This window comes from Hemiscyllium ocellatum, chromosome 12, assembly GCF_020745735.1.
Source record: "Hemiscyllium ocellatum isolate sHemOce1 chromosome 12, sHemOce1.pat.X.cur, whole genome shotgun sequence".
NCBI classification, from domain to species: Eukaryota; Metazoa; Chordata; class Chondrichthyes; order Orectolobiformes; family Hemiscylliidae; genus Hemiscyllium; species Hemiscyllium ocellatum.
Window position 1 is genome coordinate 89030366 of NC_083412.1, and position 16103 is coordinate 89046468.

Genomic DNA, 16103 nt, shown 5'->3' on the forward strand with positions numbered 1-16103 from the left:
GAGTACTGCAGGTGTGGTTTCATCAACACCTTGTACAATTACAGTAAGACTTCCTTATTCTTATACCTCTACCTTAGCCTTTCTGATTACCTGCTGCGCCTGTGGACTCACTTTCTGTTTTTCGTGCACAACTACCCGTAGTCCCTTTTATGATGCAGCTTTTAGTGTTTTTTCTCCATTTAAGTAATCCTCCTAAGACAAGCCCTTCGTCCCATGAATGAGTGAAACTTCTCTAAACTGCTTCTGTTGCAATTATATACAGTACTTGATTCAAATGAGACCACCAGAATTGTAGAAACTAGGAGTAGGAGGCCATTGGTCCTTTGAGGCTATTCTATCACAGAATCCCAACAAGTCCACACCGACCCTCCAAAGAGTAATCCACCCAAACTCATTCCCCTGCTCTACTACTGTACATTTACCTCTGACTTATGCAACTAACCTACACATCTCTGAACACTGAGCAATTTAGCATGGCCAATTCACCTGACCTGCACATCTTTGGACTGTGGGAGGAAATCGAAGCACCAGAGGAAACCCATGTAGACACGGGGAGAATGTGCAAATTCCACACAGTCTCCCGAGGTTAGAACTGAACCAGAGTTCCTGGTGTTATGAGGCAGCAGTGCTGACCACTGAGCTACTGTGCCACCCATTCAATGTGATTATGATTGAAATAATGCACAGAACATGCACAATACAAACCAGCAATCTGTCCAGGATGGAATACTGCACCGACCAGGCTCAGTACAAAACAGCAATCTGTCCAGAATGGGGCACTGTTCAGACCAGGCTCAGTAAAACACAGCGATCCATCCAGATGGAGCACTGTACAGACCAGGCTCAGCACAACCCAGCAATCTGTTTCTGTTTTCTTCCGAGACCCCTGGATGCTTTTAAAATCTAAAAGATCTTTTTCTTCAGTAGATTCAGTGTCTTGACCTCCGTAGCCTTCTGTGGTTAGGGGAAATATCCTCCCTACATCTTGTCTGTCCAGCCGTGTTAGAATTTTATCCATTTCAAATCAGATCCTTCTCATCCATCTAAACTCTAGTGAATTCAGGTCCACTTAAACCAATCTATCCTTATATGTTAAGCCTGCTAAACCTGTACTCTAGATATGATCTAACCACTACCTTGTAGAGCTGCAGTAAAACTTCCCTATTTTTGAATTCTGGACCCCTTGCTGTCAACAACAATATTCCATTTGCCTTCCTAATTACTTGCTATACCTGTACATTAACCCTTTGCAATTCTTTCCATACGTTAGGGTTCTGTAAACTTTGTCAATTTGAAAATAGTATACTGCTTTTCTGTTCCTTCTGCTCAAAGGTTCACATTTTCCCACAGTATAATCTATCTACCAAGTTTCAGCCCATCAAGTCAACCCATCTATAACCCTTCACAAACTCTGTCTCACTTTTATTCCCAGATTTTGTTTAATGTTAGTAAGATACAACTTCCAGCCCGCAAAGGAAATAGGTGCAGCTAAGGTTGTAAGAAACACAAAGGCGACAGGAAACATTTCAGCATAAATGTCCTGCATCTCATATTTATCATATTGAACAGAGTTCTGCTACTGTAAGCGAAAGAAAAGCCCTTGCTCCACGAAACACACTAAATGATCAATCAGTTTGTCAGTCAGGATGAAATATTGATTTGGTTTTCATTTCATATACATATATTGGGAATATATGGGCTCTCCTAACCTCAATACCCCAAGACCAAACACAGAACCAGGCAGCATTGATCCAAGGCTTAAATAGCAAGACATAGACAATATGCTTTTATTACAGCTTCCAACATCTGCAATATTTTGCTTTCGTAATACATAGCTTACAAGAATGCCCTGTGCCACAGATATTCGAAAACATATCGAGCAAGTAGTCGAGTGTTGCCGGAAAAGCACGGCAGGTCAGACAGCATCTGAGGAGCAGGAAAATCCTGAATGGCTTCGGCCCGAAATGTTGATTTTCCTGCTCCTCGGATGTTGCCTGACCTGCTGTGCTTTTCCAGCAACACACTCTCAACTCTGATCTCCAGCATCTGCAGACTTCACTTTCGCCACATCGAGCAAGTATAGAACATAGAACATAGAAAGATACAGCGCAGTACAGGCCCTTCGGCCCTCGATGTTGCGCCGACCGAATCCTACCTAACCTACACTAGCCCAATAAACTTCCAAATGCCTATCCAATGCCCGCTTAAATGACCATAAAGAAGGAGAGTTCACCACTGCTACTGGCAGGGCATTCCATGAACTCACAACCCGCTGTGTAAAGAATCTACCCCTAACATCTGTCCTATACCTACCACCCCTTAATTTAAAGCTGGGTCCCCTAGTAACACCTGACTCCATTAGCGGTAAAAGGTTCTCAGTGTCGACCCTATCTAAACCCCTAATCATCTTATACACCTCTATCAAATCTCCCCTAAACCTTCTCTTCTCCAATGAGGACAGCCCCAAGTGCCTCAGCCTTTCCTCATAAGATTTTCCTACCATTCCAGGCAACATCCTGGTAAACCTCCTCTGCACTCGTTCCAATGCCTCCACATCCTTCCTATAGTATGGCGACCAAAACTGCACACAATATGTAGGGACAAATTTCTGCACCACACAGAAATGTGTAGCACAATAGTTCATTAGCGCACCATGTAACATAACATTTCTAAAAGTCAAACTTTTGCAGAAATGCATTCAGTAGCTATTACTGGCCAGGACCCACATTAACAAACAGTTGTTACCACCTTTACAATTGGGAAGTTAGACGTGAAATCACCAAACCAATTCATCGATACTACCCTGAAAGATATTTGTCACTACTTTAAGACAGTTAGTTCTATTTCTATAAAATGTGCTGCCAATATACCAAAGATAGGAACTTTGTTCATGCATTGAGTTAAATTGTAACTGATGTGATTGGTGCTTATCAGCAATGGAGCCTCCAGCTCATACTGATTGCACTCCCACACACAGGAAACATGCAGAGCGAGTTGGTCAAAAATGTGTTTCAAACGTAACAAGTGTTACTGCAAGGCAAACATATGACTTCTGTTTATGGAAATGGGACTTTTCAGTCACAACTTACTGTTAAGCCTAACTGTCAGTAAATACAGCAGTTTGAATATGCTGTTTCTGCTTTATTTAATTTCACTCTCGAGCGGATGGGAAAGCTCACAGAAGATTTGTACTGCTGCCTTTGCACGTGCTGGTTTTGAGCTGGTCATTCCTTCCTACCTTGCTGAATCTTAAAACACAAGAAAGCTACTAACACAAAGCCAGTTGCCCTCTATTTAGAGTTAAAGACGACCGGTTGAGTGGGACTTTTCACATAGTAGGGTAATCAATGTCAGAGAGAGATGGAATAGATTTGGAGTAATAAATGTACTGAAATACTCAAAACACTGCTAGATGAAGCAAGATACCTTGTATCGATATATCTTTCTCGACCACACATCATTCCAAAGTGCTGTACAGCCTAAGGAAAAGTTTTGAACCATGGTCATCATTACAATGGTAGGAAATGCAGCAGTCAGCTTTAGTTCAACGAACTCCTACAAAAATAATAATCAGCTACTTAGTTTTAGTAATATTCGGTCACATGGGATTCAGGGTGAGCTTGAGTCATAGAGATGTACAGCATGGAAACAGATCCTTCGGTCCAACCTGTCCATGCCGACCAGATATCCCAACCCAATCTAGTCCCACCTACCAGCAACCGGCCCATATCCCTCCAAACCCTTCCTATTCATATACCCATCCAAATGCCTCTTAAATGTTGCAATTGCACCAGCCTCCACCACTTCCTCTGGCAGCTCATTCCATACACGTACTACCCTCTGCGTGAAACAGTTGCCCCAGAGGTCTCTTTTATATCTTTCCCCTCTCACCCTAAACCTATGCCCTCTAGTTCTGGACTCCCCCAAGCCAGGGAAAAAACTTTGTCTATTTATCCTATCCATGCCCCTCATAATTTTGTAAACCTCTATAAGGTCACCCCTCAGCCTCCGGCGCTCCAGGGAAAACAGCCCCAGCCTGTTCAGCCTCTCCCTATAGCTCAAATCCTCCAACCCTGGCAACATCTTTGTAAATCTTTTCTGAACCCTTTCAAGTTTCACAACATCTTTCCGATAGGAAGGAGACCAGAACTGCATGCAATATTCCAACAGTGGCCTAACCAATGTCCTGTACAGCCTCAACATGACCTCCCAACTCCTGTACTCAATACTCTGACCAATAAAGGAAGGCATACCAAACACCTTCTTCACTATCCTATCTCCGTGCGACTCCACTTTCAAGGAGCTATGAACCTGCACTCCAAGGTCTCTTTATTCAGCAACAGTCCCAAGGACCTTATCATTAAATGTATAAGTCCTGCTAAGATTTGCTTTCCCAAAATGCAGCACCTCACATTTATCTGAATTAAACTCCATCTGCCACCTCTCAGCCCATTGGCCCATCTGGTCCAGGTCCTGTTGTAATCTGAGGTAACCCACTTCGCTGTCCACTGTACCTCCAATTTTGGTCTCATCTGCAAACTTACTAACTGTACCTTTTATGCTCACATCTGAATCATTTTTGTGGCTTAACGGCAGAAGACAGAGTGATGGTGGATGGTGGCTTTTAGGAACAGAGGCCTGCCACCAGTGATGTTCCACAGGGATTAGTTCTGGGTCCTCTTTTGTTTGTGTTTATATAAATGATTTGGATGTGAATATAGAAGGCATGGCTAGTTAAGTTTGTAGACGACACCAAAATAGGTGGTACAGTAGACAGTGAAGAATGTTTTCTAAGATTACAAAGATCTCTTAACCAAATGGGTCAATGGGCTGAAAAACGGCAGATGGAGTTCAATCTGGATAAATGTATTGTATTTTGGTACAACAAACAAGGGTAGGACTGATATAATTAATGGTAGGGCCTTCGGTAGTGTTATAAAAGAGGGATCGAGAGGCTCAGGTACATAATTCTTTGACGTTTGAGCCACATATAGACAGGATAGTTTAAAAGACATTTAGCTCGCTTGTCATCCCATTTTCCTATCCCTGTATCAGTCGAAGCAAACACGCAGACAGTATGGCTTTACCTCCTTCACTCAGAGACATGAGTTCTCGGTCTTGTCTCTAACAGCAGATTCTTAAGGAATTATGTAGTCACTTACAGGGAGCAGCATCCCAATAAAGACAACATCTCTATTGATTGGATGACTGTTATAATCAGCGAGTATCAACAGTAAAGATGAAGCCATCTGGCATTATACGATGGATGTTCTTAAGCTTGTTAAATGGTATTACATAATGGTTATTTTTCACTTTGTTAACCCACTACCCCTGCCTCCAGCACCTCATTGTTTACTGCAAGTTCTTGTCTGGTCAAAGTCATGCTGGCTGAGCCTTTGCAATCCAAAATTTAACCCTTTCCCTACCTGCTTATCCCTTATACACTTTCTCACGCTTGCCTTCATTGCTCAGTCCTTTGAATATAGGAGTTTGGAAGTCACATTCAGGTTCACGGACAGGACACTGGAGAGGCCTCTTCTGGAATACTGTGTCCAATTCTGGTCACCCAGTTATAAAAAGGATATTATTAAACTGGAGAAGGTTCAGAAGAGATTTACCAGGATGCTGCTGGGTATGGAAGATTTGAGTTATAAAGGAAAGTTGAAACTTTTTTCACTGGAGCATAGAAAGTTGAGAGGCAACCTTATAGAATTTTGTAAAAGAAATGAGGGGTATATATACAGTTAATGGCAGTGTTTTTTTCTGAGGATGGGGGATTTCAAGATTAGAGGGTGCATTTTTAAGGTGAGAGAAGAGAGATTTAAAAAGAGAGGCAAATCTTTTAGACAGTGGGTGGTTAGCATGTGGAGTGAACTTCCTGAGGAAGTGGTGGATGTGGGTACAATTACAGTAGTTAAAATACATTTGGATAAGTACATGATTAGGAAAGGTTTGGAGTGATATGGGGTAGGGGAAGGCAGGTGGGACGTTTAGTTTGAGATTTTGTTCAGCATGAACTGGTTGGACCAAAAGATCTGTTTCTTGTTCTATGACTCTTATTAGTATTGGCTAAGATGTTGAGGTGAATTCCCGGTTTTTCTTTGAAGTAACTCACCATGTTTTACATCTACCCAAGACGGCAAACATGGTTTTTGTAGAATGTCTAATCTGAAACAAACATAACTACCACACTCCCACAGCACTGGACTGGAGTGCTAGCTGAGAGGACTGTGTGCTCCACATCCTTGGAGTTGGCCATGAACACAGAACTTTCCGACGCAGTCAACACTGCTATCCACTGAGTCATAGTTAACAGAAACAAGGACAGCAGGGAGGTGTCGGGGAGCATAAGCAGTGTGGATGAGATAGCAGGATATCCTGAATATCCACAAGTCATTTCATTAAAGGAAATCAGGAACAACTGATGAGGAAGAGGAAGAGGAAGAGAAAGAAATATCAGCCTGTTTCAGCCTCGACAAATTAACAACCCGGACTCGACTGCCTTCTGCAATGAAGAAATCCATAGAGTCTCTACTCAAGATATTCCTCATCTTCCCTGTCTTAAATAATAAAACCTCGCTACTATTATACTCCAGATCCTTTGAAATAAAGGCCAACATTCCAATTGCCTTTCCATCACCCGCTGAACCTGAACTTCATGAAGCCAGGCATAGTCAAAAGCTTTGTCTTGCGAGCAATACAGACAGATCACACAGTTAAATAGCATAAATAGTAAATAATATGTTAACAGTGGCAAAAACAAAAACACAGGTACAGGCAAACTGTAATGGTTTGAGAGTCCATTTAGTATTCTAACAACAGTAGAAATTGTTTTGAAACCGGCTGGTGCATACGTTCAGGCTTCTGTACCTTCTCCCCGATGGTAGAGGTTGTAGAAGCATTGCCAGGGTGGGAGGCATCTTTCTGAATGCTGGTGGTCTTTCCTTAACAGCGGGCTTGGTAGACAGATTCTCTTGATGGGAGATTGGCCTTTGTGATTGTCCGGGCCGAGTTCACCACTGTCTGTAACCGTCTCAGATCTTGGATGGTACAGTTGCCGTACCAGGTAGTGATACATCCAGACAGAAAGCTCTCGATGGCGCACCTATAAAAGTGGTCAAGGGTATTTGCTGTCATGCCAGATTTCCTCAGTTGCTTGAGGAAGAGGAGACGTTGTTGGGCCTTTGTACCCAGTGCATCTACATGAAGAGTCCAAGAAAGGTTGTTGTAGATGACTACTCCCAGGAGCTTGACACTCTCCACTCGTTCCACCTCTCTGCTGTTGATGTGTAGGGGGGGCATGAGTAACATCCTGCCCAAAGTCAATAATGAGTTCCTTGGTTTTGCCGGCATTGAGAGCTAGCCTGTTCACAGTGCACCATTTTTCCAGGTCTTCCACCTCCCGTCTGCAGTCTGGTTCGTTACCATCATCGGAGATGCGACCGACTATGGTAGTATCATCAGCGAACTTGTAAATGGCATTAGTCTGGTATTTGGCGGCGCAGTCATGGGTGTACAGTGAGTACAGTAGGGGGTTGAGTACGCACCCCTGGGGGGGTGCAAGTATTGAGTGTTAGTGAGGATGAAGTATTGTCCTCAATCTTCACTGATTGTGGCCTGTGGTCAGGAAACTGCGAATCCAGTTGCAGAGAATGGGGCTTAGTCTGAGATCACTAAGTTTAGTAATCAGTCTCGAGGGGATAATAGTGTTGAAGGCTGAATTGTAGTCAATGAGTCAGATTCTTACATAGCTGTTCTCGGTGTCAAGATGTTCTAGGGAGGAGTGAAGGGCAAGTGATATGGCGTCTGACGTGGATCGGTTGGTCCGATATGCAAATTAGAGTGGGTCAAGAGTAGTGGGAGACTGGAGTTGATTAATGCCATGACCAACCTTTCAAAGCACTTCATGGCCACCGAAGATAGGGCCACTGGCCAATAGACTTTAATATCTTTCCAATAGCAGTGTAAGCTAACTAGCCCATAATTGCCTGTGTTTTTGTCTCTTTCCATTTCTAAACAAAGATGTTATATTGACAACTTTCCAAACCTCTGGGACTTTTCCAAGATTACCACCAGTACATTCAGTTTCACTGCAGCTACTTCTTTTAAAAGCCTTATGATGCATCCCATCCTGTCCAGCGGATGCATTAGTTTTTAGCTCTATTAGTTTCATTGGTAGCTTGAGGTACCACTAGGTAGTAAGATCCAGAGTGCAGGATTTTCTTTCTTTTCTCTTTATTCATTTCTGTTTAAAATTCGACAAGCAATGCCTTTGTCACACTCTCCATGATTAATGGCATAACCATTGAACAAACACTAAATTCCTTCTTAAAGCTCTACACATATTCAGGCAAAACTTCTGAAAAAACAATTCACTCGCGATGGTATCTGGATGATGTTTCTCGTGTCAGGCACTGATCTTTCAACTCTCAAATGGCTAGTGCATCATGGGAGGAGAATGAAAACAAGACAAATTCTGTTTGAAGTAATGACCTTAATGACTGGGAGGAAGTTATGGAACTATCGAATCCCTAACAAACTTGATCAATGTCTATCATCTTACACAAACAGAAAGATACCAATGGCATTGTTCAGATGCATGGAACAGCCCTGTAATCTCACCAATACCTCAACCCCACAAGGTGACATTCTGAATATGCAGGAGTGATTAAATAGTGGAAGCTTGCCACTACACAAGAAAAGCTGCCGTACCAGTGCTTAATTTTATTCTCATTCTGGTCAATACTACCTAGCAAGGGTGACAGTAGTCCAAAGACCTAGCTCTGGTCTGGGAATCCTCTAGCCCAAAGGTCGTTGATCTGTTGCTGCCGCAGCTGAGGTTGGTTAAGCCTGCTCCAGACTCCAACATTGCAACTTATAATCTGTTACGATTCAGTATCAGACCAGGTTGCCTACTAGGCCTTCTGGGATGTTAATGACTTGAACCAGGCGACTGTGCAAACTCCACAGAGACATTCTCCCCGTGTCTGTGTGGGTTTCCTCCAGGTACTCTGGTTTCCTCCCACAATCCAAAAATGTGCAGGTTAGTTGAATTGGCCATGCTAAATTCCCCAGTGTGTTAGGTGCATTAGTCAGCGTTAAATATAGGGTTGGGGAATGGGTCTGGGTGAGTTATTCTTCAAAGAGTCGGTGTGGACTTGTTGGGCAGAAGGGCCCGTTTCCACACTGTAGGGAATCTGATCTAAACCAACTTGAGGGAACAGAAAGCAGTGGCTCCACGTGAGCAGTATTTAGCTACACAACCCCCACACTCATAACTCAGCCTAAAAATATCCCGATGAAGCAGTGGGGACGTGTCAGCAGAAGTATGTTCCTTAGTTTCTGAAGCCTACTCCATCATTCAGTGAGATCACAACCTTTCTGTACCCTAACTCTACCAACCCATCTTGGTTTCATATAAAATTATAGAACGGTGTAACACAGAAAGAGGCTTTTCTGCCAATCAAATCTGTGCCTGCTCTTTTGGGAAGCTAACAGATAGTGCCACTATCTGGCTCCCTGTAATTTTTTTCTCCAAGTTTTTACTTGAAAGGAAAATTCTAACTGCCAATGGGTAAGAATGGTAAAGCATTCAGAGGCAATACAAGAAACAATCACCTTAATCACCCTCTGGGTGCAATCTTGCGCCATTTTAAACTTGAACCCTTCAACTAATGGAAACAATTTATCTTTTATCCACACAATCTAAAATCTGAATGTTGAAACGTCTCTATCAAAACTCCTGCAGGCTCTCACTGCTCTATGAGGAACAGTTCAGCTTCTCCAATTTAAGCATGCAATTCTAATTCCCCATACTGATCTGGTAAACCTCATGTAGTAGTAACATACAGCACAGGAGAGACTCTTCAGCTCATTAGTTACCTCCATGTTTAAATATACACTAGCCCCATTTTCTAGCAAATGACCAAGAGCCTTGAATGTTATGACATTTCAAAAACTCATCCAAGTACTTTGTTGAAGGTTGTGAGGTTTCTGGCCTCAATTACCCTCCCAAGCAGTGCATTCCAGATCCCCACCACCCATCCACGTGAAAATTATTTTCCTCAAATGGCCTCCAAACCTCTCACTTTTCACCTTAAAATTATGCCTCCTTATTACTGACTGTTCAGTAAAGGGGAACAACTGCTTTCTATCTATCCCGTACATGCCTCATAATCTTATACACTCCAATCAGGGCCCCTACCAGTCTTCTTTACTCAAAGAAAACAACCCAAGCTTATCCAACCTCTCTTCGTAGCTAAACAGTTTCTTCCAAGGCGACACCCTGGTCAATCTACATTCTCTACAGTGCAATCACATCCTTCTTAGAGAGTGTAGTGACCAGTACTCCATCCACGGCCTAACCAAAGTTTTATATAGCTCCAACAGAACCTCCTTGCTCTTATAATTTATACCATAAACTAATAAAGGCAAATGCCTTGCATGCCTTCTTAACTACCTTATTAACCTGACCTGCTGCCTTCAGGGATCTGTGGACAAGCACCTCAAGATCCCTCTGAGCTTTCTAGTGTCCAGTAAAGATTTAAAACAAACATGTAAAATTCAGAGTTAAAACCAAGTTACTGCAACTGATTAATTTTAATGGAGGGTTGTTGATAATCAATGATGGAGGCTGGGATTGAAGGCAGGGATAGACAGACTTTGGACTCTTCGAATCAACGATACAGAGAGTGGACGGGAAAGTGGAGATGAAGCTCATGAACAGCTGTGATTTTTTTTAAATGGCTGAGCAGATGGGATGGCCTGTATGATCTACTCCTGCTCCTCTGTTCTTGTGTTATAGCTTCCATTCGCCATGTGCAGACTCTGCTTTACAGATCCAGGGAATTTAACAAGGTTGGCAAGAATCACCCTCCCAGTTAAATCACTGCATTGTAGATTTTGGCCATGGAGTGTTAAGAATTGCATTCATTCTGCCAGTTCCATTTACGAGTCAGGCTGGGTGATAGTAGACCACTGAGATATTTCTTGGCTGAAGCACCAGATTATCAAGGCTGCCACAAAGGATTGGCTTAGTTTGGACTTTGCATTGCCATACATGCCAACAGTTTCTCGGAACTTCTTGTGCTACGTTTGGTACACAGCATAATTCATCAGAACAAGGCAAGTTACTGATCACTTCATGAACACACATGGTCGCTGGTCTAGCAGTAGTTACACAATTGGATGTGTCAAACATGTGCAATATCCGCTTGTTGCTTTGTGATGTGGTCATGCAGGCACCAAATCCTGGTACATGAAATTATTACTCATGCTTGGCCTCCTGCCAATGTTTCCCAACAATCTTTCAGGACTTGGAATTTCCTCTTTAATGGTGTGCAGTATGAGATAACCCAGCTATTTTCATGCTTTAGAGATTTAGGCACAATGCCCGATCTTCTTAGGCCATCCACAGGATTCATGATAAAAGTTCTTTTTACTCCAACCCAACATGTTTGGAGATGGCAATGAAGCCAAATGCATGACGTACAGACTATACCACATGCAGTGGTACTTGGTGGGTTGAATTATACTTCAGATCCCAGCATATTCGCACCGAGGTCTCTGTGTGCATGATGCCTTCCCTGATTGAACTTCTCTTAGGATCCTCCTGGGATAATCAGCAACAGGCTAAGGATTAACAGCATCCTCACTTCTTGCCCTTTATCTCAAGTACAATTTGATCCTAGATTAAATCAGTTTCAGATCATTTCATCAAGCCACATATTTCAAGATTCAAATGTTTCCTCCTTTCCTGATGAATGGTCCCTGTAGATTCCAAGGTTGTCCCTTTCTGTTGAGGAATGATTCCACTGGTGTGAGGTGGCCTTTAACACCTCAACAAAATAATTACCTTTAATGCTGAAGAATTGCTTTTCAACCTCTCCTAGTGAGGCCACAATATCCCTACACAACGTTCACACAGAATGTCTGCTTTTCTGTGTTTTAAGGAGATGTACCACACTTTTCACTGTATTTTGTGACAAAATATAACAATAAATAAATCAAATCAAAATCCTTGCAGTGAGCAGTGGATAGAAGCAGAAAGTCTGGGCCAACTGTCAGCTTTAGCAGTGGACTTTTTCACAAAACTAATTAGGTTTGAGTCATAGAATTATACAACTTGGAAACAGGTCCATCAGCTCATCATGTCTACACTGACCAACAAATACCAAACTAATCTCATTTATCTGCACTTGGTCTATAGCTGACCATGCATTTTAAGTGCTCATCCAGATGCATTTCAAATGTTGCAAGAGTATCTGCTTCCACCACTCTCTGAGGCAGCATGTTCCATATTTCTATCACTCTCTGGGTAAATTTTCTTTTCTCCGCTAAACCACTTACTCCTCAGCTTAAACTTATGCCTTCCAGTCTTAGACATGTTTGCCAGGGGGAAGAGATTCTCACAATCTACTCTAAGTCTCCTATAATTTTGTATACCCAATCAAATTCCCTCCTCAGCTTCCTCTGCTCTAAGGAAAACAAACTCAGCCTATCCAATCTCTCCTCATTACTAAGATTTTCCATGCCAGGCAACATCCTGATCATTCTGCTGTGTATCCTCTCCAATGCGATCATGTCCTTTTGACAGTGGGACAATCAGAAACACACTTAGTATTCCATCCGTGGCCTAATTAATGTTTTATAAAGTCATAATAAGACTTCCTTGTTCTTATATTCTATGCCCTGGCTCTTATGTGTCTTATTCAACACCCTGCCTACCTATGCTGACAGCTTCATGGATCTACTGACTTGTACACCAAGGTCTCTTTGTTTTTCAGTACTCCCTAGAGATCATTCATCATGCATGTCCGACCGTATCAATCTATAGAGAGAAAGTGAGGACTGCAGATGGTGGAGATCAGAGGCAAGACTGTGGTGCTGGAAAAGCACAGCAGACCAGGCAGCATCCTGTTTCTTGGATGCTGCCTGACCTGCTGTGCTTTTCCAGTGCCTCAATCCATACAGAAGTTCAATCTCAACCACAATGACAGCAAGATCACATACTGAGATCAGAAAGTGACTGACCCAAACTGTTGATTCGGATGCTGCCTGACCTTTTCCAGTACCACACTCTTGATTGAGTACACAGCATAATAAGCATACAAACCTTGGAGACTAAAATCTGCTGTTTTCATCAGAACAAGGATACTAGCCTATGCATTATAACTGCTAGTATACACAGCACGTGGAAAGGACATCACCACCCACAGTCAATGCAATGAGTACAAAAACCCCCAGTAGCAGACGTAATAGTTGAAGGGATGAACACCCACTGCATGTGCAATAGGTAACTGGGATTAAACCTGGGGATAATTACCCATGCAATTGGGACTACCAATGCTGGGCTTATACTGACATAGCTGTGATGGATAAATGCCACATTCGAAGGGTGCTAACCCTGAAAGGCTTACATACATATGATGCTTGGAGTGCAGTAATTCCAAAGAAAATCACCTCCGTATACACAAATCAATAAACAGATGATTTCGGGTCCCAGGAGGTTATACACCATCCAAGGAAACAGACACTGAGCTCAGTGGACAAACATCTATAAGGACATTGAGTCCTGGGGAGGACTGGCTCTCCATCTAGATGGGGACTAACCCCCGAGGAAGGACCATCTCCCCATCCAGACGGGGTCTGGGATCCCTGAGGGAGGACAGTATCCCTGTCCAGACGGGGACTGATTCCCCCGCCACAAGGGAGGACCGTCTCCCTGTCTAGACGAGGACTGACCCACCCTACCGAGGGAGGACCGTTTCCCCGTCTAGACAGGGACTGAACCACACCCCCCCCACAAGGTAGGACCGTCTCCCCGTCTAGACGAGGACTGACCCACCCCACAAGGGAGGACCATCTCCCCGTCTAGACGGGGACTGACCCACCCCCCTCAAGGGAGGACCGTCTCCCCGTCTGGACAAGGACTGACCCACCCCCCCAAGGGAGGACCGCCTCCCCGTCCAGACGGGGACTGAACCCCGCCAAGGGAGGACCGTCTCCCCGTCCGGACGGTGACTGACCCACCCCCCCAAGGGAAGACCGTCTCCCCGTCCGGACGGTGACTGACCCACCCCCCCAAGGGAAGACCGTCTCCCCGTCTGGACGAGGACTGACCCACCCCCCCCAAGGGAGGACCGTCTCCCTGTCTGGACGAGGACTGACCCACCCCCCCAAGGTAGGACCGTCTCCCCGTCCAGACGGGGACTGAACCCCGCCAAGGGAGGACCGTCTCCCCGTCCAGACGGTGACTGACCCACCCCCCCAAGGGAAGACCGTCTCCCCGTCTGGACGAGGACTGACCCACCCCCCCAAGGGAAGACCATCTCCCCGTCCACACGGGGGACAGACCCACACCCCCAAGGGAAGACCGTCTCCCCATCTAGACGGGGTCTGACCCCCACCCCAAAGGGAGCACTGCCTCCCCATGCAGACAGGAACCAACCCCCCAAGGTGGCAGGTCTCCCAGTTCAGACAGGGATTGACCCAGGGCTGTCTCTCACTTCCCTTCCCTTCCTCACTCACATCTGTTCCCTCTCCCTCACTCCCCAGCCCGGTTCTCCTTTCTCTTTCTCTCCCTCTCCCTCTCTCTCTCCCTCCCTCCCTCCTCTTTCACTCACTCACCTCCTTCTCTCGGACTCAGTTCCAGAATTTCTCTCTTTTTTTTTCAAGAATCTTTTTCCTGATTTTTTTCTTGCGCCAACCCGCTGGCGACAACCGGAAGTCGCGTGTCCATTTCCGGTGTCAGGGGTCAGCCCCGGGTTAATCTCAATCCCTTTATTGACAAATTATTGGGTTTTAATTGAAAATAAAACATCGCGCCGCCTCCTGACGTTGGGGAGAAACCATTGGGATACAGGAATGTAATTTTAGATAAAAACATAATTTCACACCGTGACCCCGCCACTCCGCCCGACAACACTTCCGGGTCACCTTCACACCAAAGTCAAAACTGCTGGAGATTCTTCTAAACTTTGTTTTATTTTATTCGGTGAATGATCCCGGGGTGAAGGTGCGGGTTAACGGTTAGTGACTGGAGTTTGTTGGGTGGGGGTGGGGAGAGAGACCGCTCCTTTCCCTGAGGGTCAGACATAGACACATAGAGGGAGAGAACAAGGTCAGAGACAGGGAGGGGGGACAGAGATGGGGGGAGAGAGAGATGGGGGGGGGAAAAGAATTTGAGGAGGGATAGATTTGGGGGGGTGGAGAGAGATTTGGGGGGGGTGGAGAAGGGGGGGTGGAGAGAGATTTGGGGGGGGTGAGGGAGAGATTTGGGGGGGTGAGGGAGAGATTTGGGGGGGTGAGGGAGAGATTTGGGGGGGTTTAGGGAGAGATTTGGGGGGGTTTAGGGAGAGATTTGGGGGGGTTTAGGGAGAGATTTGGGGGGTTTAGGGAGAGATTTGGGGGGGTAGAGAGAATTGGGGGGGTTTAGGGAGAGACTTGGGGGGGTTTAGGGAGAGACTTGGGGGGGTTAGGGAGAGACTTGGGGGGGTTAGGGAGAGACTTGGGGGGGTTAGGGAGAGATTTGGGGGGGTAGAGAGAATTGGAGGGTAGAGAGATTTGGCGGTTAGGGAGAGATTTGGGGGGGTAGAGAGAATTGGAGGGTAGAGAGAATTGGGGGGGTTTAGGGAGAGATTTGGGGGGGTTAGGGAGAGATTTGGTGGGGTTAGGGAGAGATTTGGTGGGGTTAGGGAGAGACTTGGGGGGGTTAGGGAGAGATTTGGGGGGGTGGAGAGAGATTTGGGGGGGTTAGGGAGAGATTTGGGGGGTAGAGAGAATTGGAGGGTAGAGAGATTTGGCGGGGGTTAGGGAGAGACTTGGGGGGGTTAGGGAGAGATTTGGGGGTGGAGAGAGATTTGGGGGAGTGAGGAGAGATTTGGGGGGTAGGGAGAATTGGGGGGTAGGGAGAATTGGGGGGTAGGGAGATTTGGCGGGGGTTAGGGAGAGATTTGGGGGGGTTAGGGAGAGATTTGGGGGGGTTAGGGAGAGATTTGGGGGGGTTAGGGAGAGATTTGGGGGGGTAGAGAGAATTGGAGGGTAGAGAGATTTGGGGGGTTTAGGGAGAGATTTGGGGGGTTTAGGGAGAGATTTGGGGGGGT

General features: G+C 45.1%; 2 protein-coding genes across 5 annotated transcripts in view; one reads left to right on the top strand and one right to left on the bottom strand.

The window, feature by feature from the left end:
• gabpa (GA binding protein transcription factor subunit alpha) overlaps window positions 1-14739 on the bottom strand; it is a 69235-nt gene extending 54496 nt beyond the window's left edge. For all 3 annotated transcript variants that reach the window (XM_060833225.1, XM_060833226.1, XM_060833224.1), the window contains exon 1: window positions 14629-14739. The gene's annotated coding sequence lies outside the window, so the exon portion shown is untranslated. The remainder of the gene's footprint in view (window positions 1-14628) is intronic.
• A 171-nt stretch (window positions 14740-14910) lies between these two features.
• Window positions 14911-16103, top strand: part of atp5pf (ATP synthase peripheral stalk subunit F6) — a 6409-nt gene continuing 5216 nt past the window's right edge. Inside the window, exon 1 of one of the 2 annotated variants that reach the window (XM_060833227.1) lies at window positions 14911-15029. The gene's annotated coding sequence lies outside the window, so the exon portion shown is untranslated. The remainder of the gene's footprint in view (window positions 15030-16103) is intronic. The other variant, XM_060833228.1, reaches the window with a different exon arrangement.